Source organism: Helianthus annuus, chromosome 15 (genome assembly GCF_002127325.2).
Source record: "Helianthus annuus cultivar XRQ/B chromosome 15, HanXRQr2.0-SUNRISE, whole genome shotgun sequence".
Lineage (NCBI taxonomy): Eukaryota > Viridiplantae > Streptophyta > Magnoliopsida > Asterales > Asteraceae > Helianthus > Helianthus annuus.
Genome location: NC_035447.2, coordinates 7,798,427 through 7,819,726, shown reverse-complemented (window position 1 = coordinate 7,819,726; position 21,300 = coordinate 7,798,427). Strand labels below are relative to the sequence as shown.

The following is a 21,300-nucleotide window of genomic DNA, read 5'->3' as shown; positions in this document are numbered from 1 at the left end:
GAAGGCCCTTCTCCATTGTTTCCTGGGGTGACCGTCTGGGTGATGCGGGTGATACTCCCGCGCGGGCCCCCAGTATTGGTTACTTCGACTACACCAATTTCTTCGATTTGGGCTTGGAAGTTTTGGATTCCCTCACCCAACGCCGCGTTAGAGTTGGCTCCGAAGCCGAACTCTGGAATGATTCCTTGACCAGCCATGATCGAAGGAAGAAAGAAGTGTCAAAAGGCTCAAATAAAAGAAGATGAAGGTGGTTATAGAAAAAACCGGTGGGCGCCAATGAAGAAACACTGAACTAATTATGGGCACTAATCAGTTTGGTTTATGTTTCTACCATAATGGTTAATCTTCTTATAAATACTTGAGCTCCGACTTGAGGTTCAATCCTACAAAACAAAACACCGTTACTCGTTAAGAGGGGAATGTGGGGGTTTCCCTCTTAACCAGGCTCCGGCGTGAGAATAAGCAACTGCTTTGGGAGGATAATCAAGTGTTAAGAGTGCGAGTCGAGGGAATAGAATGTTTAACCTGTGGAATGAGGTCTCTATTTATAGCCGGAGAGGTGTAAGAGGATATGGGCTGATGGGCCTTGGGCCGGAAATGGACAACACAACGGATGTGCTCTTTGTCTCACTAGTGTCGACCGTTTAGTGGCTTCTAGAAGTTCTTCGGTGCTGGCGCAGCCTGATTGGAGCCACGTGTCGTTGTTGTCGGCCCTGCTGCTCTTCTGCCATCAGCAGACAAGTGGAGATCGTGGGACAGATGTCTCCGTCCCCTGATTGGTGCCACGTAGACGTCCTTACGTACTTCTCGTCAGACGATCGTGGCGCACGATTGACCAGAGCCTGCTAGACGCTCATTGGCTCTTTTCACTGCCACTTGTACCTTGTGTACCGCTGGAGGTAGCCTTGCGCTGCCTTCCTATGCGGTTCCTGTTGAGCATCTAACTAACCCCGCGCGGGTTATTATGCCCATGTTCTCTTTTAGTATGCTAAGTGTTGATATCAGAACTTCTTGTGGGCGGGACCTCGCGCGACGTAGAGCAGAAAGTGGTGTATCTCGCGCGAGACTCTTGATAGGAAGTTTATTAAGATAAGGAGTATGGTCCCACGCGCAACCTTGATGGAGGTTTGCGTGGCTTTTTGGGACCATACCCCTTCAGCTTCTTTGATTAAATGGACACTGAGTTATGAAACCGGATCATACGGTATGGATCCATGACCCATATCTCATTCAAAACAAAACTATTATCCAAAACCCGAATTTCTCCACCTCCTCCACCAATATTCTATACGTCGTATTCATCTTCCCCTTTCCATCTTTCCTTCACAAAACCCTATCGCTATATATCGTTAACCTCTTCCTCTCTACTACTCCTTCATCACCAGCTATTACTCCGGAATTGAACAGGTAACAATCCCCAACTGAAACTCGATCATGTGTGTAACGAGTATGATCGAATCGAATTTGTTTAATCATCACTACATTTAATCAATCAACTCATCTTCAAACGATGGTGAGGCATTTACTGTTGATTTTCGGCACAGAAAATGATCGACTGAATTGTTCCTTCTATTTCAAGATCGGTTCGTGATTTCTATTTTGTCAAATCGTGTTTCTAAAATTTCAAGCTTGTATATTATTGTTTCAAAGCTTCTTTGTTTATGTGAAATCAGAGAATGGAATCATGGATATATAAATGTGTGACTCTTTTGAATCTTTATCTGTTTTCTTTAAATCATGATTAGTGTTTCATTGTGTTTATGTTGTTCAGTTATATTCTTTATTAAATTAAATATAGGATGATTTATTGATTAGGAAACCTAGGGTTTGGTGTTTATGCTCTGTTTATGATACACTTTGGGGTTAAGCTGTAATAAGAAAATATATAACATATATAAGAATCTTAAAGTTGCAGTTAAAAAAAAAAAGCATAATCATGTAGGAAAAATTGCTGGTATGAGAATATGGAGAGTGTATATGATGATTTTGAAGTCGGCACATCAGCACAGGGACCCGATTATGCAGCTTTGATGGATGCTAACTATTTATTTAAGTTAAATAAAATAAAATTTGTTTCATGATAAATTAATAAACAAATTTGCAGTTTCTTCCATGAAGCTTGCTACTTTAAATCCCATCTATATGATTTTGGAGTGGATTTGGATACATTCCTGCTTACACCAGATAAGGTAATTAACTAATAATTATATTAAGGTTTTGTGGGATTATTTAATTTAAAAAATCATTACATTTTTCGTTGGCTTTGAATTAGGGGTGTTCATCGGTTCGGTTTATGGTTTATTCGGTTCGGTTTATTCGGTTTTCAAAATTTTGTACCCCAAACCAAAAACCAAACCAAACCAAATAAGAAATATGCAAACCGATCCAAACCAAACCAAATTCAATTCGGTTTGGTTTCGTTTAGAAACCAAATAAACCAAATCTAACCAAATTGTATCTAAGTACTTTTTTTTTCCTAATTTATATTTAGGGTAAATTACTTTTTGAGTCCCTATGTTTTATGTGTTTTAACCACTTGAATCCAAAAGCAAAAAGTTTAACGACCTGAGTCTCTATAAGCATTTTCTTTAACCATTTGAATCCAAATTTCTAACACTGTTACCCTATAAAATCTCAGAACCCTAAAAACCCATTTCTCCTTTTCCTAAAATTTTGAAAATTAAGGCATTATTTAATGTTTCTGTTATGAATAACAAATCGCTTTTTTCAAGAAAAATGCTTGACTGAACCAAATGAACTACTTTAGCAGAAGTTCATTGTTGTGCACAGGATGCTGGAATTAGGTTTGAAATTATTCGTAGAATTCTGACTCTAGAGGGCGTTAGGTGATGGTGTGGTGGTGGTGCGACGGTGACGGTGGTAGCGATGTGGTTGAGAGAGAGGGATAAGGAAGAGAGAGAGAGATGAGGAAAGAGAGAAAGAAATCAGTGTTTGAGGTTCTCTATATATTAATATTAATAATAATATAATACAGGGGTATTTTAGTCTTTTAATGAAAAACTAACAGAAAATTCTAACAGTGTTAGAAATTTGGACTTAAATGGTTAAAGAAAATGCTTATGGGGACTCAGGTCGTTAAACTTTTTGCTTTTGGACTCAACTGGTTAAACCCCCTAAAACACAGGGACTCAAAAAGTAATTTACCCTTATATTTATGTTTGTGTTCCAACTTCCGAACATCGCAACTAATTTACACCTAACAATATATGAATACAAGAAAGTTTCATTGTTAAATAAAACAAACACAATCATAAAGTAGTCGTAGACACAACTACAAAGTTAAAGTTTCAAAACATAGATCATAGATACTATAAATAGTTAACAAGTCTAATGGCACAAAATATAAATAATCTTCAAACATGAGTCTTTCTCCAACTCGAGTGAGCCTACATACATAACCCTTTCCCCCAATCACACATAACCCTTCATGTCTACAAGAAACAAGAAAACCAATTGAAGTTTGAGTCAGGCTTTTAGATTTATATTTGATATTTTGGGCTAATAAATTGTATATGATTTATAAAATATTATTATTTTTATTTAATAATTAATTAAGTTAAATGGTTTATTCGGTTATCCAAATAAACCGAATAAACCAAATAAAATAAAATGTGGATCCATAAACCGAGCCAAAAACCATATTCACAATTCGTTTCGGTTAGAAACCAAACCAAAAACCGAATTCGTTATTCGGTTCGGTTTATTTGGTTACGGTTACGGTTCAGTTTACGGTTTTTAATTTGTTACGGTTTTTTCTGAACACCCCTACTTTGAATGATTTTCTTTCCAGGACAAAAATATCGAACCATCTATTATAAATAAACAATTAGTTGAGTATGCAAAGCTATGATAATGATTTGCTTCCCCTTGTGTGGTTCATTGAATATTTTGATTTGGGAAAAGGGGTACTTAGTTTGCAATCCCAAAATCAGTTCAATCTCTCATCTCTCGTGCGATCTTTCTAATTTGATTTCTTTTCGTCTTTGCTGGGTCAAAAAATTACTGCCCGGTCTCAAAAAAGTAACGCCCTTCGATTTCTCCTTTCTAATTTGTCATTAAATTTTTTCTAGAGGATTTTATGTGTTGGATTTTGGTTTTGGTGTGTTCATTTGTGATCGTATATACATGTGCTTTGAGGTACATGACTGGACTTTCAGGTAGTGCTATATCTTTTGAGTTCTTTGGAAGTTGCTTCACTTTCAGGGAAGGACAAGAAGCTAAGGCCATAGTGAAGCATTACATCATAAAATCACCATTAAGTTAGCAATTGCAGTCAAAGTTCAAATCTTTTTGAGTATTTTTCAATTCCAATTGTTTAGTCAACAGTTCGATATATTAGGGGGTTTTTGATAATATTAGCTGAGGTTTTAGAAATGGATACCAATAATTTGGAGAAAACATTGCAAGAAGGTAAGCTTTATCGATACGTAAACTGTAGGAAATAGGTTCACCTTTTGTAAAATATAATTACAAAATATATCATAACGAGACTCTCGTTATTCGTAGGAAATATCATTGTACAATACCGGTTGCAATAACTAAATAAATGAATATAAATATAATTATATATACCAATCTTGATTCAAGCCGCATCTCTGGTGGGTCCTTCACGCGCACTTGATAGCATCCTAGACTCGAGTATTTATCATCTTGAGTCTTGAAAAATACTCCTTGACTGCAACAAAGAGCACACTAAAACGTTGACGATTTTGGTTGAGGCACGTGTTCAACACGCTTCCCTTAAAACAGATTTCGCGCCTCTACTAAAGATGACGCGTCTGTCTCCCAGGGTACAACAGCCGAAGTAGTCTGTACTGCCGGAGATGGCTCACCGGCCCAAGGTTACATCCGGTAATTGTAGTGTTTGAACTCATGTGGTGGAAACAATTAGAGAGTACTCATCTCTCTAGTTGGTGTTCAAACGTTCATACTACTTCTAGTATTCTTCATGTTTCAAGCAATATCCTATTCTTGTTGTAACAAAAAGAAAGGCACATAGCCTACTATTTGAACAAGACTAGTGAAAGGATTCACTTAATTATTCACTTAATTAGTCACTTAATTAGAGACTTAAAAACTCTAATAAAACTAATTAAATACTCAAGAGTTACTCTTTTATTTACCACATGAATATTCTAATTAATATTTATAATTTCATTAAATTATAAATATATTTAATATCCATTCACCAAATTTCCAACAATCCCCCACATGAATGGAGATCATTCAAAACACTTAAAATTTCCAATGTAACCTCGACAGTTTAGTTTTGCATACGATAGGTAGGTGTTACCCTTTGAACCTTCGCTCATGAAATGCACTTAGCCCACTAGCTCTGAGTAGATCTCGATGTCTTTGAACTCGTCTGCCGTTTGTGTAGACGACAATACACTTCACACAAGACTCTCCCTAGCCGGGTCATCTCCTCATAGTCGTGTCCAATAATGGTCGTGGAACACTTTCCTGGTTCTGCGAGAGCTCTAGGAATTGTGCCCTCAATTCCATTCGAAGCGACCCCACTTCTCTCTAACATAGGTGATTCTCCTTAGATCATTAAAAGCATTGTGGTTATCATGATCTATCCAAATCATTTACCACATATTATGCTTAGCCTCACACTTGTCACTTTTAGGAATGGACTAGGAAGTTTATTAATCTTTATAATAAACTACCTTATTAAATGCGTAGGGTTATTCCCCCACAGTGACCTCGCATATTCATACAATTAGGTTTTCCTATTGAACTCAATTCTTGGGATCTCCAATCTACTGAGTTAGGTTTCCATCATATGAACTTCATTTTTTCAAGGGCTTCAGTCCCATTCCACAACTTGATCTCTAATAAACCCTCAGGTTGTTGGATCCATAACATTAGCAAATAACTTTGCGTATTTGAGATCAGTTGTCATGATGTGTTCTTAACTCGTAAGTTAATTTTGCCTATTGTCAACTTCTAAGACTATAACCTCAGTGGCCATCTGAATCTGGTTATAACATATGTCTTTGTAAGATACGTGTATCATTTAAGGCAAACACATCTCCATTATACACTACGACCTTTGTGTCCTCCACTTAGTCGTCTATTTGCAATGTTAGATTGGATTACAAAATCCTTATTGCTAAAAACAAATGCAAGACACCCCCCACATTTAAGTGTTATTGGATAACATTTAGATGTGTTAATGAGAACCATTTCTACATACCCTTATAGGGTTGTTTCTTAAATGGTTCCTCCCCCACATTTCTTGCCATTTGATCAACATTTCCGTAACACCACTTATGGCGACATTTATACACATATGATTGAACAAGACCAACCTTATTGTATCAGTGAATTCAACTCATATTGCATTAGCTTACACAAGCTTCCGAGCTGACCAAAGCAACACATGCCATTGTCATAAGTTTGTCACCAACTTAGAATAATTCTAATTTAGCATCTAGAATAAGCTTAGACAATGAGTTCTCCTCATTAGCTTTTCGAATAAACTCTTAAAAGTTACATGTCATTTCCTTATAATGAATGAAAATTCTCTCTCAACTTTTTCCATACACAAATTCTTTTTGTGTTCATACACATTTGAATGTTTAGAGTTAATTAGTCTCCGTCAAGACCCATAATTAACCAAGTACTAGTCTAGCATGCTTTAGACTACAATACTTTAGCATGTGAACAGAAGATGCATCATTCTGATTCTTCACAGCCCTAAGGATATCATAATATCACTTTGCAACATTCATCCCTTGTTAAGACAAAATAATGAGACTTATTCATAATCCTAAAACATCAATATTTAGGAAGGTCTCACAAATTATTATATATAGCACATAGCTAAATTCCATCATTCATTTAAGGAACATAACTTGATTACCTTTGATCTCCAACAATCTACCATTGACTCATAAGTACTTAAACATAAGTCTTAATCCAAGTCACTTGGTGAACACATTCATCACCAACAAGATGAATGTTTCTTGTCTACACTCACTATTATGTGTGAGATAGAATTAACCAGATCGACACTCAACAACATGGTATTCATAATTTTGCCATAAGTGATTTGCACACATCTATTGTTATTCATTAGGAGATACGTATATTTAGGATGCTCTCCCAAATGAAGGTAAAATCTCCATATAGATCTAACAATAATCAAGTGGTAGACGCATCTACTTATAAATCTCGCAAGATTTATTAAAGATATACAATAACATATAGTACTTTTACTTTCATATGTTAGAATTCACACTTGTGAATTTTTCAATAACTTCTAATGAAGTATGCGACATGAATGTCGTTAGTGTATTTCATCTCAATACACTCACTACGTTCTTTCATTACTCATTCATGATGTGGTTATACATTTGATGTTTCGTCTTTGACTTTTAGTCAATGTAACAACTCTCAAGTTGTTTATGTCCAAGTATTTTCATGTGCTATCCGTTTAAAATCATATTCTTTTAAACAATGTATAACCGACGTTATAATTATTTTCCACAAAAATAATTTATACGTCACAACCATTAGTGATTTATTTCTTTGTAAAAAATTGCATGTGTTATCCGAAGATATTGAACATAAAACAATAAAATACATCGGAAACTAAATAATAAGTGGCAATCACTTTTGGAAATTTAAACGGAAGCATAGACAATATGTAGACATCAAATAGCAAAGTGCTTTTATCTTCAACACTTTATAATCTGACCGAAATCTTCTCAACAATATCGTCCCATGGCATGTCTTGAGGTACTCCCTCAATAAGACTCCATGCACTTGTAAGTACAAGTTCCCCATTTCATGTTTAAACTTTAAACTTGGATAATTATGCTCAAAACAACACCAAGTTGTTACAAATACTACATTTAAGTAGTAAACTTGAACAATTAAATTTGTTCACAATAACACCAAGTTGTTTTTCACCAAATAACATTTTCTAACACGCATGTTAGAAAAAAAAAACGTTATAACAAGCACATTATAGAATCGAACGTTTACATAAAACGTTTTCCAAAGATATAGTCTATAAAATAAACCATTTCTCATCATCTTTAATGCTCACATAGGCAATTAAATGTTTACATAAAACATTTCTGTTCATTATGAACAATCTCTAACCTCGTATTCGTGATACACATTTTCTAACACACATGTTAGAAAATTATGACCAAATTAGAGCATTAAATGTCATCAATAAAACTCATCAAATGTCATCATTAAAACTCTACTAAAGAGTTTCACCATATTAAGAGTTAAGAGTCTCAATAATTATAGACTTAAAGTCTAATAAAAGTTATCAAATGTCATCATTAAAACTCTACTCAAGAGTTTCACATATGAAGAGTTAAGAGTCTCAATAATTATATATTTAAACTCTAATAAAACTCATCAAATGTCACCATTAAAACTCTACTCAAGAGTTTCACATATGAAAGGTTAAGAGTCTCCATAATTATATTTAAACTCTAATCAAATGTCACCATTAAAACTCTACTCAAGAGTTTCACATATGAAGAGTTAAGAGTCTCCATAATTATATATTTAAACTTTAATAAAACTCATCAAATGTCACCATTAAAACTCTACTCAAGAGTTTCACATATGAAGAGTTAAGAGTCTCCATAATTATATATTTAAACTCTAATAAAACTCATCAAATGTCACCATTAAAACTCTACTCAAGAGTTTCACTATATGAAGAGTTTAATTAGTAATTAAAATTTCACTCACATTGATTTAGAAATCACAAATTAAAGTTGGTGATGAATCCCACACAACTACACTATCACTTTATAGTGATTTAATTCTTGAAGTCAATCAAACATCAACTTCAATGTATGACCTTTTATTTCTAAATCATACAAAGCATTAAAATCAATGCTACAACAAATTACTTATATAAAATGTTTACATAAAACATTTCAAAACATTTGTATTTTAACCATTTTTTAACAATCATGTTAAAATGACAGAAATTCTAACGCGCACATTAGAAATATTAACATTTCCACAAAATGTTAATTCGACTTGCTAAAAACACATATATGGTTCAAATAAATAAGTCATTTCTAATACACCGTTAGAAACTAAACAATTAAAAAATTGCTTCAAACTGACGCGTTTCATGAACGTTTCTAACACACATGTTAGAAGACAAATGATTACAAAAATCATTATAAGACTTATTTGTTCATATCAATCCATGGGTGAATGAATAGTCTACTTTAAATAGAGACTTAATTAGAGACATAAAACTCTAATCAAGTAACATAAAACTCTTATTTAAAGTAATAAAAAACTCTACTTAGGAGAGTTTAACATTTACAAAAAACATATGGTTCACACCAATAATTCCGGTCTAACACACATGTTAGAGAATTTAACGTTTACAAAAACGTATGGTTGACACCAATAATTCCGGTCTAACACACATGTTAGAGAATTTAACGTTTACAAAAAACGTATGGTTTACACTAATAAACCCGATCTAACACAAAAGTTAGAAAAATTAACGATTCCCAAAATCGTTTCAAACCAAACGTTGGAACCAAAACTATTCGTTTTGTACCACGGTATAGGATTTAAGATTTTATCTCAATCTCAAAAAAAATCCAAATACAACAAGTTGTACTACATACATATTTCCCAAAAAAAAATATTTATAAGATCATAACTTCTAAAAATATTTTTTTTATTCTATTATAAATCCTTTCGTAAACCCAAAATCCTTATATATACGGTTTTTAAGATTGTACCAACAATCTCATGAAATCTGTTTTAAGTTTGTAGGAAATAGGTTCACCTTTTGTAAAATATAATTACAAAATATATCATAACGAGACTCTCGTTATTCGTAGGAAATATCATTGTACAATACCGGTTGCAATAACTAAATAAAAGAATATAAATATAATTATATATACCAATCTTGATTCAAGCCGCATCTCTGGTGGGTCCTTCACGCGCACTTGATAGCATCCTAGACTCAGTATTTATCATCTTGAGTCTTGAAAAATACTCCTTGACTGCAACAAAGAGCACACTAAAACGTTGACGATTTTGGTTGAGGCACGTGTTCAACACGCTTCCCTTAAAACAGATTTCGCGCCTCTACTAAAGATGACGCGTCTGTCTCCCAGGGTACAACAGCCGAAGTAGTCTGTACTGCCGGAGATGGCTCACCGGCCCAAGGTTACATCTGGTAATTGTAGTGTTTGAACTCATGTGGTGGAAACAATTAGAGAGTACTCATCTCTCTAGTTGGTGTTCAAACGTTCATACTACTTCTAGTATTCTTCATGTTTCAAGCAATATCCTATTCTTGTTGTAACAAAAAGAAAGGCACATAGCCTACTATTTGAACAAGACTAGTGAAAGGATTCACTTAATTATTCACTTAATTAGTCACTTAATTAGAGACTTAAAAACTCTAATAAAACTAATTAAATACTCAAGAGTTACTCTTTTATTTACCACATGAATATTCTAATTAATATTTATAATTTCATTAAATTATAAATATATTTAATATCCATTCACCAAATTTCCAACATAAACAATCTAATTGTTGTTCATCTCAGAAACCAAGTGTCTCATTTTTGACAGTGCTGCACATGATACAAAAGGCTCCTCAAAAAGTTTCCCAAAGCATGAAACCAAACATGTTTCAGAACACAAGGTATGCATGCATTTGAACTTTAAAATCTTTGACATTGGCATATGTTTTTCCCGATTGATATTAAGAGCTTTCTTTTATTCTTTTTTTTATTAATTCCAAGCAAAATTAAACTACTCTCATTTGTTCAACTGCGTGTACACGCGGGTTTTAATCTAGTATATTCATATATGATAATAGGCAAACAGAATGAACAGTAATTGTATATATTATTAAGGTGGAGATACAATAGGAAGTTTATTTGGTTAGGAAGGCTAGGAAGTGATCTTGACCATCCATTTAGTTAATCAATGGCTAAGATTAAATGAATGAAATTGAAGCAAAAAAAAAAAGAGGCGCATGGGCTTGTTAGAGGCATTCTAGTCAATCAAGCACAATAGTTTCTCTCTCCTCCAATTCCCCTCATTTTTAAACGTTAATAACTTTTTCATACGACATTATTTTTTTTATAAAAATTGCACAAAAAAACGAGCGTTTTTTTATCTTTAAAACGAGTATACTATTGCTATATTTTCGAAAAAAAATTGAAAACCCAGTTGCGTAAAACGCAATGAAAAAAAAAAACGTAAAAAATGACTTTTTCTAAAACGCAATGGCCAGAAAACACTTAAAAATGTCTTATTTCTAAAACGCAATGGCCAGAAAACACTTAAAAATGTTTTATTTCTAAAACGCAATGGCCAGAAAACACTTAAAAATGTCTTATTTCTAAAACGCAATGCCTAGAAAACACATAAAAATGTCTTATTTCTAAAACGCAATGGCCTAAAAACACAAAAGAAACTGTTCTCTCTAAAACGCAATGAACTGAATACACATAAAAATGTGTTTACCTAAAACGCAATGAGTAAAAACACTTCAAAAATGTTTTATTTCTAAAACGCAATGACCAGAAACTGTTGTTCACAGAACCAGAAACTGTCTAAAACGCAATGACCAGAAACTGTTGTTCACAGAACCAGAAACTGTTGTTCACAGAACCAGAATCTAACTAAAACGCAATGACCAGAACCTGTTATTTACAGAACCAGAAACACTGCCCCTTAGACCCTGCTTGAATGATAGAAACACTTATCAGCGTGTCGAATCGAACGAATCAAGTGATTATCTTCAAAATCATCGGAAAAAACGAGATTTTTTATGAAATGAAACTGGGTTTTCTTCAAAAAAAAAGGTGAAGAACACGTTGATCGGGTGTTTGAATCATTGATTTGTGATGAAAATCGCACTATAATGTAGTGATTATTGAGATAGAAAGTGAAGAAATGGTTGAAGATGCTGGGTTTTGAAAATGGTGGGTTTTGAAGTTACTGGGTTTTGAAAAGGAAGAAGAAAGGGTTTGATTGACTAAAATACCCGTTTTCTTTATTTTAAATGTTGTCACATGTCCTAATCATATTGCTTCCTACACTTCCTAGCCAAAATAAACTTCCTATTTGATCTTTTCCCTATATTATTATACTATTAATAAAAAAACTAAATGAATTATTATACTATTAATAAAGAAACTAAATAAACAGTAATTATTTGTTTTAAAGACTTTTTTTATATGTTTTGTTTAGTGGTTTTTTATATGTATTACTAGATTATTACCCCGTGTATTACACGGGTTGAAAAAAATGTTATTTTACATACTAAATAATAAAACAATATATCTTTAAAAACCTCATTTATTACACGGATTGAATAAATGTAATTTTATATATTAAATAATAAAAAATATTATATTTTTAAGAACCTCGTTTATTGTAATTTATTTATATACCAGATAATAAAAAAGTTAAATCTTTAAAAACTCTATGTATTACATAAGTTGAATAAATGTAATTTTAGATTAATAGTATATTAAATAAATATAATTTTGGAATAATGGTGTATTAAATAAATATAATTTTGGAAAAAGTCTTATATATAAATTTTAAGTAATCAATATATTTGATAAATAATAAAAATACTAATAATCGTAAAAAATCTAATTTATATACTAAATAATAAATACAAAAGAAAGGCGAAATACCACCAAAATAGGTGCCTCCAATGAATGACACGTGTATTGGTTTCTTTAATTATATAGTATAGATATAAATATAGATGTTCACATCATCGGTTGTTTCAATCGATAACATAATTTGTTTTCATATCATAGATACATAACTAACGCTACAAATGTGACAAACAACACTACAAAAAGGGAGGTGGATATGAAATACCGAGTATAAAGTTAACCGAATAGACTATAAAGAAATAGTAGAGTATATGGTCTAAATATGGAGTAAAGTGAAATAACAAAGTAAGTGTGCATGGTCTAAATATGGAAGAGTGAAATAAGTCGTTTTATATTTAAGATTTATGAATATATAAGACGTAGGATAGGGATAGCATGCCTTCAAGAGACTAGGTAGAAGGGGCACAAAGGGGATGTGAGAAATGGGTACAAGTTATTGTACTCAGGGATGGATGGGGCAAAGAATGGGGTAGGTTTTCTAGTGGCTTTGGAACTGTACAAAAATGTGGTTGAGGTGATACGACACAACGATAGGATTATGGTGTTGAGGTTAGTACTAGGAGGAGAGGTAGTGGCAGTGGTTTGTGCTTACGCACCACAAGTTGGACTAGGGGTCCAGGAGAAGATGGACTTTTGGGATTGTTTAGATGCAGTTGTGAGGGCCATACCAAGGGGTGAAAGATTATGTATATGAGGCGATTTTAATGGTCACATTGGTAAAGGTAGTGATGGCTTCCAGTCAGTGCATGGGGGTTTTGGTTTTGGTGATAGGAACGACCCTGGTAGGGATCTTCTAGACTTTGCAGTAGCTCACGACCTAGGTATTATAAACTCTTTTTTTAAGAAGAGAGATTCGCATTTGATTACTTATAGTAGTGGAGGACGAAACACACAGATTGACTATCTTTTAATGAGGCGATGCGATCTACGATGGTGCAGGGATTGCAAGGTTATACCAGGGGAGACAGTGGTGGCTCAACACCGTTTACTTGTCGCTGATATAGTCATGAGAGAAATTTTGACTAAGGGGAAGGGGAATACGCGACCTAGGATACGATGGGGTAATTTGAAAGGCGACAAGATTGCACTGTTTAGAGATAAGGTCATCTCAACAGCATCGGCCTGCCTGGATGGGGACTCAAACCGGGTGTGGGAGGCTATGGCGACCACCATTACTTATGTGGCAAAGGAGACTCTAGGGGTAACAATAGGAAAGACAGATGGGCGTAAGGAGTCTTGGTGGTGGACTGATGAAGTACAAACCAAAATAAAGGATAAGCAAGAGAGCTTTAGGGATCTTTTGAGATGTACGGATGACGTTGAGCGTGTGAGATTGAGGGAGAGATACACAAAGGCTAAAAGGGATGCGAAAAAAGCAGTGACTGAAGCAAAGAACACAGCCTATAAGAAGATGTATGAACGCCTAGAAATAAAGGAGGGGGAAAATGACATGTTCAAGATTGCCAAAGCTAGGGAGCGCAGGAGGCAAGATCTAGGGGTAGTTAAGTTTATAAAGGGAGAGGATGGGCGTGTGTTAATCAAGGAACACGACATAAAGTCGAGATGGAAAACTTACTTCCACAAGCTTTTCAACGGAGATGGGGCTTACCAACAACAAAGCGACAACTCGATTACACAGAGACAACAACGAAATAACTGCTATTGTAGGCGTATCACACAGGGAGAGGTGATGGCAGCACTTAAGAAGATGGGAAGGGCTAAGGCAGTGGGCCCGGACAACATACTAATTGAGGTGTGGAAGTGCTTGGGACATGCTGGAGTTCAATGGCTAACTAATTTGTTCAATCTCATTTTCAGATCTGGAAGAATGCCAGACCAGTGGAGGAGTAGTATTGTAGTGCCTTTATATAAGAATAAAGGAGACGCCCAATGTTGTGGTAGTTATAGAGGGATTAAGTTGTTAAGCCATACTATGAAGTTATGGGAGAGGGTGATTGAGACTAGACTTAGAAGAGAAACCCAGGTTGCGGTAAACCAATTTGGTTTCATGCCAGGGCGGTCAACTACAGAAGCGATACACATTTTAAGGAGATTGATGGAAAAATATAGAGAGAAAAATCGTGATCTACATATGGTGTTCATTGATTTAGAAAAGGCGTATGACAGTGTGCCACGTGGATTGATATGGGACAGTTTAGAGGATAGAGGGGTACCTAGTAAGTATATAGACTTAATTAAGGATATGTATGTTAAGACTAACACTAGTGTTCGTGCACCGGTAGGGGATACTGATTTCTTTCCTGTGGAAGTAGGACTCCACCAAGGGTCAGCGTTGAGTCCTTTTCTATTTGCGATTGTCCTAGATGAGTTGTCAAAGTCGATTCAGGAATCAGTTCCGTGGTGCTTGCTTTTTGCAGACGATATTGTGTTGATTGAAGAAAGTAAACAGAGCTTGAATGTGAGGTTAGAAGATTGGCGGGTAGCCTTATAATGCAAAGGTTTGAGGATAAGTTGCTCTAAGACTGAATACCTTTACTGTGATTTTAGTGGAGCAGGCGATGAGCACGACACCCAGATCACCATTGAGGGCCAGGTGGTTCCACAGGCAACTAAGTTCAAGTATCTAGGATCGTTTGTTCAGAGCAATGGAGAGATAGACAGTGACGTAGCTCACCGTATCCAGGCTGGATGGTGTAGGTGGAGAGCAGCCACAGGGGTGTTGTGCGACAAGAGGTTCCCTGTTAAATTAAAAGGGAAATTTTATAGGGTTGCAATTAGACCTTCTATGTTATACGGAACAGATTGTTGGGCCATCAAGAAAATTCATGCTCGAAAGCTAGAGGTAGCAGAGATGAGGATGCTAAGATGGATGTGTGGGCACACTAGGTTGGACAAGATAAGAAATGAGGTTTTTAGAGAGAGATTAGGAGTTGCTAGTATTTCAGACAAGATAAGGGAGGGGAGACTGAGATGGTTTGGGCATGTCAGGAGGAGGCAGACGACAGACCCGGTTAGAATAGTTGAAACACTCGCGGTAGATGGAAGGAGGAGTAGAGGCAGACCGAAAATGACGTGGGATGAGCGGATTAGACAAGATTTGCTAGATTTGCACCTCTTTGAGGACATGGTCGAGGACAGATCTTCGTGGAGACGTAGGATTAAGGTTAAAGATTTTTAGGAGTTTGGCATGGTTTTTAGCTTAGGCTCCTATCTTATGAGTTTTTTTTCAGTTTCTATGAGGTGTGATATAGTTTTATATATATATATATATATATATATATATGTGTGTGTGTATGTATGTATGTATGTATGTATGTTTTCACCTATTCTCGGTGTCGTAGTTTTACTAACAAGCATTTACTTATTTATCCGTTTATTATTTTTTTTATTTCTATCTTTTGTAGTAGTGGCGTGCTTATATATGTTTTTTTAGAAGCTTATGTCTTGGTTATGGTTTTTTGGAGCCGGGGGTCTCACTGGAAGCAGCCTCTCTATCCCCTGGGATAGAGGTAAGGCGTGCCTACATCCTACCCTCCCCAGACCCTATCAATAGCTTCGCTATATGTGGGATTATACTGGGTATAGTTGTTGTTGTTGTTGTTGAATATATAAAACTCACTGAAATTAAACTAATAACATTTATCCATAAGATATTAAACTAATAATATTTAGTAGGAGGGTTATCTATAATATAATATATTAAACTAAATAATATTTAGTAGGATGATTATCTATAATTAATTAGAAAAGATTAAACTAAAATAATAATTATCTGTAAGAGATGCCCTAATATAATGACAAGTGTCCCTAAAGTGGTTTCTTTTATTATATAGTATAGACTAGGTTATAACCCCGTGTATTACACGGGGTTGAATAAATAAATTATATGTACTAAATAATAAACCAATATATCTTTAAAACCTCATTTATTGTACGTGTTGAATAAATATAATTTTATATATTAAATAATAAAAAATTATATCTATAAGAACCATATTACAGGTTGAATAAATGTAATTTTATATACAAAATAAAAAAGTTATATCTTTAAAACCACGTGTATTACACGGGTTAAATAAATGTAATATTGTTTATCAAATAATAAAATAATACATCTTTAAAAAACCTCATTTATTACACGGGTTGATTAAATGTAATTTTATATACCAAAAAATAAAAAAAATTACATCTTTAAAAATATGCGCATTACACGGTTTGAATAAATGTAATTTTCTATAATAAATAATAAAAAATATTTATCCTTAAAAACCCCTGTGTATTGTACCAATTGAGTAAATCTAATTTTATATATCAAATAATAAAAAAGTTATATCTTAAAAAACCTCATGTGTTACAGGGGTCGAGTAAATGTAATTTTATACAGTGAAAATAAAAATATTTAATATATTAATACAAAGTTTGGTTTTCGTGATAAAAATAGATTATTCTGTTGTTGCAAAATTTGTTAACGAAATCTCAATAAATTTAACCCTTTATTTAAAACTCCGTAAATGTATAAATGATAAATAATATTAGTTAATTTTATTTTAAGTTTCGTAACATTTATTTTATACCAAACTAAACAAAACGTTCAAATATAATTAATTCAAATAAATAATATTATAAATGAGAAGTAGATTAAACTAAATAATAATTATTCATAAGATATTAAACTAATAATATTTAGTAGGAGAGTTATCTATAATATAAGATATTAAATTAAATAATATTTTGTAGGAGGATTATCTATAATTAATTAGAAGAGATTAAATTAAAATAATAATTATCTATAAGAGATGACCTAATATGATGACAAGTGTCCCTAAAGTGGTTTATTTTATTATAGTAGTTGGATTCAAGAGTAAATTACAAAAAATGTCCTTTATGTATGTCACTTATTGCAAACTGTGTCCTTTATCTTCAATAATTACAGAAAACGCACTCGATGTTTGCAAACCCTTGCAAGTTATGTACTTTAGCCCTAACTCAGTTAATTTTTTTTTGGTTAAATCTGACCAAATGGACCCCACATGAGGGTATTTTGGTCATTTTACTCTCATGTGGGGTCCACTTGATCAGATTTAACCACAAAAATACCCTCATGTGGGATCCATTTGGTCAGATTTAACCACAAAAATTAACTGAGTTAGGGCTAAATTACATAACTTGCAAGAGATTGCAAACATCGAGTACGTTTTCTGTAATTATTGAAGATAAAGGACACATTTTGTAATAAGTGACATACATAAAGGATGATTTTGTAATTACTCTTAATGCAAATAAATAATATTATAAATGAGAAAGAGATTAAACTAAATAATAATTATCCATAAGATATTAAACTAATAATATTTAGTAGGAGGGTTATCTATAATATAATATAAGATATTAAATTAAATAATATTTAGTAGTAGGGTTATCCATAATTAATTAGAAGATATTAAATTAAAATAATAATTATCTATAAGAGATGACCTAATATGATAACAAGTGTCGCTAAAGTGGTTTCTTAAATCTGATCAAGTGGACCCCACATGAGAGTAAAATGACCAAAATACCCTCATGTGGAGTCTATTTGGTCAGATTTAACCACAAAAAATTAACGGAGTTAGGGCTAAATTACATAACTTGCAAGGGTTTGCAAACATCGAGTGCGTTTTCTGTAATTATTGAATATAAAGGACACATTTTGTAATAAGTGACAAACATAAAGGACGATTTTGTAATTACTCTGAATGCAAATAAATAATATTATAAACGAGAAAGAGATTAAACTAAATAATAATTATCCATAAGATATTAAACTAATAATATTTAGTAGGAGGGTTATCTATAATATAAGATATTAAATTAAATAATATTTAGTAGTAGGGTTATCCATAATTAATTAGAAGATATTAAATTAAAATAATAATTATCTATAAGAGATGACCTAATATGATAACAAGTGTCGCTAAAGTGGTTTCTTAAATCTGATCAAGTGGACCCCACATGAGAGTAAAATGACCAAAATACCCTCATGTGGAGTCTATTTGGTCAGATTTAACCACAAAAAATTAACGGAGTTAGGGCTAAATTACATAACTTGCAAGGGTTTGCAAACATCGAGTGCGTTTTCTGTAATTATTGAAGATAAAGGACACATTTTGTAATAAGTGACATACATAAAGGACGATTTTGTAATTACTCTTAATGCAAATAAATAATATTATAAATGAGAAAGAGATTAAACTAAATAATAATTATCCATAGGATATTAAACTAATAATATTTAGTAGGAGGGTTATCTATAATATAAGATATTAAATTAAATAATATTTAGTAGTAGGGTTATCTATAATTAATTAAAAGAGATTAAATTAAAATAATAATTATCTATAAGAGATGGTCTAATATGATGACAAGTGTCGCTAAAGTGGTTTCTTTTATTATATAGTATAGATTTGGTTTTTTATATATCTTATATAACTTGCGCTTTTTTTTATCCATGTAAATCACATGTCGGTATTCTTTGGTCATATCAAGATTTTTTCTTTATGGGTTGTTGTAACGAGTGTAGGTAGCGTAAAAAAACAAACCAATAGCGATCAAATTCCTGCTGTGTTGGTATATTTTTGGTCATATCATGATTTTTTTTAGTTTTTTCTCTATTGGTTGCTATAACAAGTGTCAGTACCGAAGTTAAACGAACTAATACCCAACCACGACGCAACGCAAGGATTTCCGGCGCAACGCGCGCATTTAATAGCGCTAGTTGAGAATAATTCAAACAAAACTAATTAACGTGTATGGGTGGAAGATTTGGTATAAAAAAAAACTAAAAGATAAAATTGCAGCGTATGCTCTTTACATTTACATTAAAAGAATAATGAATTTTAACAATCTCAACTATTAGTCGCTGGTCGGCAATAGTTTTAACTTAAAAAATAACCAGTGGTGGTCCCACCTTTTCACATATTGTAAACCAATGGATCTTTACTAACAGAAAAAGAAAAGATGACAAAAAGAAATTTAGATCCTGTTAGTAAAGTTCAGTTGGTTTACAATATGTGAAAAAATGAGACCTCCACCGGTTATTTTTGAAGTTAGGACCGTTGATAGCCAACAACTAATAGTTGGATTATTAAAATCCATTGTTCCTACATTAAATTGCATTGCATGTCCTTTATCTTTAAAAGTTTCAGTGCCCGCCCTTTACGTTTTTTTGTTGCGGTGCACAACCTTTACCACAAACCCAGTTAGTTTTCTTAGTTAACTTAATCATTTGCCTAGCATATGGTGGGCAAAATAGTCATTTTAATCCCCTAACGTGTATAAGTTTTGTATACCGCTTTTTCTCTTCCCTCATGTGATTGTTTTCTGACCAGATTACGTCTCAAGCTCCATAGACCTTCAACCAAATTCAACGATGACAACTAAAAATTAATTTCACGAAGATGATGATTATGATATCGAATTAGTATATGGTACGATTCAAACTCTAGAACTTCTACTCTTATTTTTTAATGTAGCGACGTACCCAAGTTACTTTCAATGATAATGATGATTATGATATCGAATTAGTATCTAGTATGGAATTAGATTTCAAGATGCAAATTTACGTTGATTCTAGTTTTTTAATGCAACGATTTTAAGTATATGGTATTGAATTAGGTATATGGTATTTATTATACAGAAAATGATATCGAATTACGTATATGGTATCGATTATTAGTATATACAACAATTTTTTAATGCAACGATTTTGGTACATGGTATTAGTAAATGCAACATACGGGTTTTGAAAGAGTCATTGAAAGCACTAATACCGGATGAAATGGTGGAGGGACTAAGTCCTCCACTAACCGAAGATGAAGAAGCAAACGACGACACTAATGTTGAAGATGAAGAAGCAAACAACGACGCTAATGTTGACCTATGTTCGGACGAAGAATAAACGCTTAGCAGTTAATAAAATAAAATGCCTTATTAGTCTTAAAATGTGCCATTAATATTATTGTGAAAAAAATATTTTTTTCTGTATTGGTTTTCTCTTTATTTGTTTTGATATATATATATATATATATGATAAGGATCCGTTAAGAACCACCCTTTATTGCGAGAACCAGTGTGAACACATGACATTTTTGTAATTAAAGTGAAATTCCATCTGACAGATATATATCCAACCTGAAATAGATGGCCAAATCGGTTAGGAACCGGAAAAAAGTAGCCATCTCTACCCTTGGAAAAGCTAGAATTTCCTAAGAAATGTCTAGATTTGTTTAGCAAAGAAGGCTGCAAAAAGATGTTTCTAGGTTAACTCTTGAACACCCTTGAAAAGTCTTACAATGTTGGATATTTCATGGAATGTTATAGAAGTTTCTAGATTAACACTTGTCTAAAATCTTGTAACTAATATAAATAGAGGATGGTAGCCTCATTTACAAACCACCCTAGCTTTGCAAAACATCAAACACACACTTTAAACTTGAAAGCATTTCCATGTAATACAAACATTTTTTTTCTTGTAGCGTATAAAATAAATTGTAACAGCCCAGCGTAACCGCATCATGATATTCTCCGCTTTGGCAGCCAGCACTCCCTCAGCGCCCGCCCCTCACTGGTTTTAAAATGTGTCATGATGGTGAAGGTATCC

The 21,300-nt window shown here is 33.4% G+C and overlaps 1 long non-coding RNA gene across 2 annotated transcripts; it reads left to right on the top strand.

Annotated features, from left to right (window-relative positions):
- Positions 1-1,222: 1,222 nt before the first annotated feature.
- On the top strand, positions 1,223-20,627 carry LOC110910374. 2 transcript variants are annotated; one of them, XR_004881505.1, is made up of 5 exons: positions 1,223-1,407; positions 2,105-2,189; positions 10,627-10,699; positions 20,030-20,128; positions 20,424-20,627. It is a non-coding gene; the product is annotated as an uncharacterized LOC110910374 (long non-coding RNA). The 2 variants fall into 2 exon arrangements; XR_002576081.2 differs by lacking the exon at positions 20,424-20,627 and having other exon boundaries at positions 20,030-20,232.
- The last annotated feature ends 673 nt before the right edge of the window (positions 20,628-21,300 follow it).